Source organism: Acinonyx jubatus, chromosome D4 (assembly GCF_027475565.1).
Source record: "Acinonyx jubatus isolate Ajub_Pintada_27869175 chromosome D4, VMU_Ajub_asm_v1.0, whole genome shotgun sequence".
NCBI classification, from domain to species: Eukaryota; Metazoa; Chordata; class Mammalia; order Carnivora; family Felidae; genus Acinonyx; species Acinonyx jubatus.
Window position 1 is genome coordinate 533231 of NC_069391.1, and position 8768 is coordinate 541998.

Below are 8768 nucleotides of genomic sequence, written 5' to 3' on the forward strand. Positions count from 1 at the left end.
TTTTTTTTAACATTTATTCATTTTGGAGAGACAGAGTGTAAGCAGGGGAGGGGCAGAGAGAGAGGGAGAGGCAGAATCTGAAGCAGGCTCCAGGCTGCGAGCTGTCAGCACAGAGCCTAACGCGGGGCTCAAACCCACCAACCGCGAGACCATGACCTGAGCCCAAGTCAGATGCTTAACCGACTGAGCTACCCAGGTGCCCCGACCTGTAAGAAGTTTTTAAGTATTAATAAGAAAAGGACAGGGGCTCTTGATTTCAGCTCAGGTCACAGTCTCACAGTGCATGGGTTCGAGCCCTGAATGGGGCTTTGCGCTGACAATTCAGAGCCTGCTTGGGATTCTGTCTCTCCCCCTCTCTCTGCCCCTCCCCTGTGCATTCTGTCTCTCTAAAAGAATAAATAAACTTTATGGGGCGCCTAGGTGGCTCAGTCAGTTGAGCGTCTGACTTCAGCTCAGGTCATGATCTCATGGACCGTGAGTTCGAGCCCCGTGTCAGGCTCTGTGCTGGCAGCTCAAAGCCTGGAGCCTGCTTCGGATTCTGTGTCTCCCTCTCTCTCTGACCCTCCCCTACTCGTGCTCTGTCTCTCTCTCTCTCTCTCTGTCTCTCTGTCTGTCTCTCTCTCTCTCTCAAAATAAATAAACATTAAAATAAATAAAGCGAGTAGGTAAGTGAATGCTGATGGTGACACATACACCTTCATAATTACTCAGAAGGCCAGGCCTGAACACCCGTGTCTCCAATCGGCATGGGCAGAGTCGTCCCAGCCTGCCCCGTGTCCCCCACACTGCCCTGTCTGGAGCTCACTCACATGGTGTGGGTGGCCCAGCCTGCATGTCCAGGCTAGCCCCCACAATCCCGAATGGCTATCCTTTGGCACTCCTCAGCCCCAGACGAGGGCCCTGGAGGACAGAGCTGGGGCATGGTCAGCCAACAGGGTGGGTGGGGGAGTGTCTCCAGTCACAGTGAGGTGAGATCCTTCTCATCTAGAGAGATGGTGTAACTACAGACTGTGAAGGAAGGTGTGGCCGCTCACTCCTGGCAGAGGAGAGAGGACCTGACACCTGCCCCTGCAAATGGCAGGGCGGGCCAGGCAGCCTCTGTCCTCACTCCTCTGCAGCAACCTAGGGGGCACATCTGCCTCATCCAGAACCTTCCAATGCTCCCTCACCCGTAGAAGGAAACTCACATTTCGCACCACCATTTGCCCCCTGCTTCCAGAAGGGACACTTTGTGCCCACAGCTCATTTTACTAAGTCTGTGCACCCTAGAGAACAGATTGGTACTTGCATTTCCCGTTGAGTGGTCTCCGGAAACCGGGGTCGGGGGAGATTGTCAGCCACTGTGGGAAGTGCCCCCACTGATCCCACCCCATGCAGCTGTCAGCCAGACAGGGTCAGGGTCTGTCTGCAAGCTCAAGGAAGACAGCCATGCAGGCTGGATATGCTGGACACACTGGCCTGGTGCAGGAGGAGCTTGCCACAGGGCCAGGAAGAGGGACCCAGCGGGGAGCCTGGAGGCAAGGGTATAGAAAGTACCGGGAAACCACCTGGAAAGGTGTTTATGAGGCCCTAGCCCTGCACCCAGGCCCATGTAGAATGAACCGTAACCCGTGCCTGAGCAGCAGACTGGCCCGCTCCCTGACTGGAGGCACAGCAAAGCCAAACAGACGACATAGTGAAAGAAAAGGGGATGACCTGGGACTAGAGCCACCGAGGCCACAGCTAAAACCCCAGCATTGTCCACAGGATGGGGGCCAGACCCCAGGCTCACAGACCAGTATTCAAAATATCACAAACCAGGGGCGCCTGGGTGGCGCAGTCGGTTAAGCGTCCGACTTCAGCCAGGTCACGATCTCGCGGTCCGTGAGTTCAAGCCCCGCGTCGGGCTCTGGGCTGATGGCTCAGAGCCTGGAGCCTGTTTCCGATTCTGTGTCTCCCTCTCTCTCTGCCCCTCGCCCGTTCATGCTCTGTCTCTCTCTGTCCCAAAAATAAATAAACGTTGAAAAAAAATTTAAAAAAATCACAAACCAGAACTGGTTGGCACCTGGAGAGCCATGGGAATATTGGCGAGCAGGGAAAAGGCCCCAGCACTTAGCAACACTGAGCAGCACTTTGGCACCGTTCTAAACAGAAATCACCAAGACAAAGCACAAAAGTGCAAAAACACAGCACTGCATAGGCTCTGAAAAAGAAACAGTTTCCAGGATGTGGAAACAAGAAGGCTGAAACAAGAAGGTTGCCTTCTTCAACCTCAGCTGAGAAAATGCATGTCTGGCACTCGGGTGTTTTGCTGCCCTGCACACGTCCATGAATGACCATGCAAGTACTGATTTGGAGATCACCAAAAAAATTTGGTTAGTAGGCAAAATTGCAAACACAAGATCCACAAATAATGAAGACTATGTTAGCAAATCAAATCCACTAATATATAAAGAAAAGAATGCACCACAACCAACTACAGTTTCTTCTGAGACTATAAAACCGGTTTAGTATTCAAGAAAGTCAACCAATGTAATGCATTATGTTGAGAGTTTAAAGAAAAATCACATGAACATATTAATGGATAAGGAAAAAGCATTTGACAAAATGCAACATTCGTTTATGAAGAAAACTTGTCTAGCAAACTAGAAGGGAACTTCCCCAACCTGAAGAAGGGCATCTATGTAACACTTACATCACACCTACAACTAACACCATGCTCAATGGTAAATGACTGAATGCTTTTCCTTAAGACTGGGAACAAGGCAAAGATGTCCACTCTCCCAACTCCTACCCAATATGCAACTGGATATCTTAGCCACTGCAATAAGGCAAGAAAGGGAAATAAAAGGCATGCATATTGGAGAGGAGGAAATGAAACTATTACTGTTAACAGGCAACACAACTGTCTATGTCAAAAATTCTGGGGAATCTATACACAAATTCTTAGAACTAATAAGTGAGTGTTAGCAAGGTAGGAGGATACAGATCAACACACAAAAACCAACTGTATTTCTATTTACTATTAATAACAATTGAATATGGAATTTAAAAGTAATACAACCTGTAATAACCCAAAAGGAAATATTTAGGTATAAATCTAACAAAACATGTACTATAAAATACAAGACAAAGACTGTAATAAAAGACAAAGAAGTGATAATGATAAAGGAATCAGTCCTACAAGAGGATATAATAACCCTAAATATTTATGCACCCAACATAGAAGCACCTAAATATATAAAGCAAATATTAGCAGACCTAAAGGGAGAAATAAGCAGAAATAATACAAAAATAGTAGGGAACTTTAACACCCCACTTTCATCAAAGGATAGATCATCTAGACAGAAAATCAATAAGGAAACATGGGCTGTAAACAGTACCTTAAACCAGATGGGCTTAACAGATGGACACAGAACAGCCCACCAGCAAAGGACCACACACTCTTCTCAGGAGCACATGGAACATTCTCCAGGACAGATCACATGTCATGAAAAAAGTCTTAATAAATTGAAGAGGATTGAAATCGTATCAAGCATCTTTTCCGACCACAATGGTATGAAACTAGAAATTAATTACACAAAACTGGAGAATTCACAAATATGTGGAGATTAAACAACATGCTACTGAACAACCAATGGGTCAAAGAAGAAATCAAAGGAGAAATTAAAAAAAATACCTTGTGACAAATAAAAAGGGAAATACAATGTACCAAAATCTATGGGATTCAGCAAAAGCAGTTCTAAGAGGAAAGTTCATAGTAATAAATGCCTACCTCAAAAAAACAAGAAAAGTCTCAAATAAACAACCTAACTTTATACCTCAAGGAACTAGGAAAAATAACAAATGAAGCCCAAAGTTAGTAGAAAGAAGGAAATGGCAAAGATCAGAGCAGAAATAAATGAGACAGTGACTAAAAAGATTACAGAAAAGATCAATGAAACTAAGAGCTGGTTCTTTGAAAAATTAAGCAAAATTAATAACCTATAGCTACGTTTACCAAGAAAAAAAAGAGGGCTCAAATAAAATCAGAAATGAAAGAGGAGGAATTAACAAATGACAAAGAAATACAAAAGATCATAAGAGGCCACCATCACCAGTTCTACACCAACAAATTGGACAGCCAGAAGAAATGGATACATTCCTAGAAACATAAAACCTACCAAGACTGAATCACTGGATTCAATGGAAGATTAACGGAAAATCTAAACAGACTGATTAACAGCAAGGAGATTGAATCAGTCATCAAAAATATCCCAGCAAGAAGTCCAAGACCAGGTGGCTTTACTGGTGAATTCTGCCAAACATCCAAAAGAGAGTAAATACCAATCTTTCTCAAATTCTTCCAAAAAACAGAAGAGGAGGGAACTCTTCCAAACATTTTATGAGGCTAGCATTATCCTGATACCAAAACCAGGTAAGGATGCCACCATCCACATATATATATATATCTCCCTGATGAACATAGATGCAAAAATCCTCAACAAAATATTCATGATCCAAATTCAACAATACATAAAAAAGATAATGCACTGTGAGCAAATGAGATTTACTCCAGGGATGCAGGATGGTTGAACATCCACAAATCAGTCAATGTGATACACCGCATTAATAAAATGAAGGATAGGGGCGCCTGGGTGGCTCAGTCGGTTAGGCGACCGACTTCAGCTCAGGTCATGATCTCATGGTCTGAGGTCGAGGCCCGCGTTGGGCTCTGTGCTGACAGCTCAGAGCCTGGAGCCTGCTTCAGATTCTGTGTCTCCCTCTCCCTCTGACCCTCCCTCATTCATGCTCTGTCTCTCCCTGTCTCAAAAATAAATAAACATTAAAAAAATAATAATAAAATAAAATAAAATGAAGGATAAAAATCATATGATCATCTCAATAGATGCAGGAAAATGATTTGACAAGGTTTAACATCCATTTATGATAAAAACTTAATAAAGCAAATATAGAGAGAATGTACTTCAACATAACAAAGTCTGTACATGACAAATTCACAGCTAATATCATACTCAATGCTGAAAAGTTGAAAGCTTTTCCTCTAAGATCAGGAATGAGACAAGAATGTCTACTTTGCCGCTTGTATTCGACACAGTACTGGAAGTCTTAACCAGAGCAATTAGGCAAGAAAAAGAAATAAAAGAATTCTAAATTGGAGAGGAAGAAGTAGAACTGTCACTATTTGCGGATGACATGATATGTCTAGAAAACCTTAAAGGCTCCATCAAAAAAAAAAAAACCAGAATAAACAAATAAACTTGCAGGATACAAAATCAATACACAAAAATCTGTTGTATTTCTTTACACTAATGAACCATCATCAGAAAGAGAAATGAAGAAATAATCCCAGTTACAATTGCACCAAAAAGAATAAAATACCTAGGGATACATTTAACCAAGGAGGTGAATGACCTACGTATTGAAAACGATAAGACATTGATGAAAGGGGTTGAAGAAGATACAAATGAATGGAAAGGTATTTCATGCCCATTGATTGGAAGAATTAACATTGTTGAGATGTCCATACCACCCCAAACAATCTACAGATTCAATGCAATCCCTATCAAACCCCCAATGGTATTTTTTACAGAACTAGAACAAACAACCCTAATATGCATATGGAACCACAGAAGACCTGAAACAGCCAAAGCAATCCTGAGGAAGAACAAAGCTGGAGGCATCATGCTCCTTGAGTTCAAACTATTTTACATTAAATAGTGATTAAAACATTATGGTATTGGCATAAAAACAGACACATAGAACAGAACAGAGAGCTCAGGAATAAACCCACGCATGTACGGTCAATTAATTTACAACTGAGGAGGCAGGAATATTCAATGGAGAAAGGACAGCCTCTTCAATAAATGGTGTTGGGAAAATTGGGCAGCACCATGCAAAAGAAGGAAACTGGACACTATCTTCCACCATACACAAAATGGATTAGACTTGAATGTAAGATCTGAAACCATGAAACTCCTAGAAGAAAATAGGTTAGAAGCTCCTTGATATAGGTCTTGGTGATAATTTTTTTTAAATGTTTATTTATTTTTGAGAGAGTGTGCGTGAGTGGGGGAGAGGCAGAGGCAAAGCAGGCAGAGGATCCAAAGCGGGCTCTGTGCTGACAGCAGCGAGCCTGACATGGGGCTTGATCCCACCACACACCAGAACATGACCTGAGCTGAAGTCAGATGCTTAACTGACTGAACCACCCAGGGGCCCCTTGGTGATGAGTTTTTGAATCTGACACCAAAAGCAAAAACAACAACAGCAAAAATAAAATATTGGGACAAGGTCAAACTAAAAATCTTCTGCACAACAAAGGAAACCATTAACACAATGAAAAGGCAACCTGCTGAATGAAAGAAAATACTAATGTATCTGGAAAGTGGCGAATATCCAAAATATGTAAGGAACTCATGCAACTCAATAGCAAAAAACTAAATAAGCTGATTAAAAAATAAGCAAAATATCCAAATAGATGTTTCTCCAAAGCAGACATACAGGTGGCCAACAGACACATGGAAAGATGCTCAGCATCATTCATCGTCAGGGAAACACAAATCCAAACCACAATGAGATAACCCCTCACACCTGTCAGAATGTCTAAAATCAACAACATGATGGGGCGCCTGGGTGGCTCAGTTGGTTAAGCGGCCGACTTCGGCTCAGGTCATGATCTCGAGGTCCGTGAGTTTGAGCCCCGCGTCAGGCTCTGCGCTGACAGCTCAGAGCCTGGAGCCTGTTTCGGATTCTGTGTCTCCCTCTCTGTGACCCTCCCCTGTTCATGCTCTGTCTCTCCCTGTCTCAAAAATAAATAAAAAACGTTAAAATAAAATAAAATAAAATCAACAACATGAGAAACAAGAAAAAGGAATCCTCATGCACTGTTGGTGGGGATGCAAACTGGTGCAGCCACTCTGGAGAACAGTATGGAGGTTCCTCAAAAAGTTAAAAATAGAACTACCACATGATCCAGCACTCCCACTTCTGGGTATTTATCTGAAGATGACCAAAACACTAATTCGAAAAGATATATGCACCCTGATGGTCACTGAAACATTATTTATTTATTTTAGAAGATTTTTAAAAGTTTATTTCTTTTTGAGAGAGAGAGAGAGAGACAGAGCATGAGTGGGGGAGGGGCAGATGTGGGGAATAAACTTCGGAATTCCCTGAGCCTGCACTGATGGGTTAACAAGGTGTGAAGAATTACAAAGCCATAGGATGCTCACACCCAAGTTTGGGTAAACAAGTTTAGGTAAATAATAGGCGGGGCAGAGGCCCCAGTATAGAACAAGGGTATATGAAATAAACAAGATTAGGTATTCTGGGCAGAAGCGCTCCTTAAGTTTGTATTATAGCAGAAAGCGGCTTTCACAGGATGGAAGGACCAAATTAGGTAAACAGGTAAATAGGGCTATAGATGCTGCAGGTGAAGCTGCCCAGAGTGGAGCTGTTTAACAAAGAAAGGTGCCTTGTTGACCCTGAGGTTACGTACTCTGTCTCATCCCCTAGGCCAGCTAAGACAAACAGACTCGGCAACTCCTGTCTGCTGTTAACAACCATCTGCCCATCCACCCGGTGCCAGGATTTTGTTTTGTGTTAACCCAAACCCCTAACCCCAAATATCTTCAAGACCCCCTTTCCCTCACGTCCATGAGTTAATGTTCACAGATTTATTGTCTCTTTGTGCACGTCCATCACCATATCTGTAAGCCTTCTGATCCTAATAAAAACGGAGCAAGGACCCTTATTTGGGGCTCTTGTCTTCTCCCAGACATTAGCCATCTCTCACTTTTAATCCTGTGTCCGCTCTCTTGCTGGACAAGAAAGAACTTTAGACTTAGAGTCTATGTCAGGCAGAGAGAGAGGGAGACCCAGAACCCGAAGCAGGCTCCAGGCTCTGAGCTGTCAGCACAGAGTCAACATGGCACTCGAGCTCACGCACTGTGAGGTCATGACCTGAGCCAAAGTCAGACTCTTAACCGACTGAGCCATGCAGGCACCCCTTGAAACAATATTTATAATAGTCAAGATACTTAGACAAAACCTAAGTGTCCATCAGTGGATGAATGGATATAGAAAATATGGGATGTATGCGAGTTGTATATAATGGAATATCACTCAGCCATCAGAAAGAATGAAATCTTGGGGCACCTCGTGGCACAGTCAATTAAGCGTCAACTCTTGGTCTTAGGTCATGATCTTGTAGTTTGTGAGTTCGAGCCCTGCATGGGGCTCTATGCTGACGGGTGAAGCTTGCTTGGGATTCTGTCTCTCCTTCTCTCTCTGCCCCTCCCCCGCTTGTTATCTCTCTCTCTCTCTCTCTCTCTGTCTCTCTGTCTCTCTCTGTCAAAATAAATAAATAAACTTTAAAAATTTTTAAAAAGAATGAAATCTTGCATTTGGAACAACATGGATGGATGTCGGGGGGATTCTGCTCAGTGAAACGAGGTAGATGGAGTGTGACAAAGACCATGTGACCCCTTACATATGGGACCCAACCAGCACCACAAAGCCAAACTCATGGATACAGAGAACAGAATAGTGGTTGCAAGAGATGGGGGTAGAGAGCGGGAGACATGGGTAAAGTGTTTGGCTTGGTTTTGTTTAAAGAAGTGGAAGTTAAAAAGCCCACAGATACTGGGGCGCCGGGGTGGCTCAGTTGCTTGAGCGTCCAACTTCAGCTCAGGTCATGATCTCACAGTTCGTGGGTTCGAGCCCCACATCAGGCTCTGTGCTGACAGCTTGGAGCCTGGAACCTGCTTCAGATTCCGTGTCTCCCT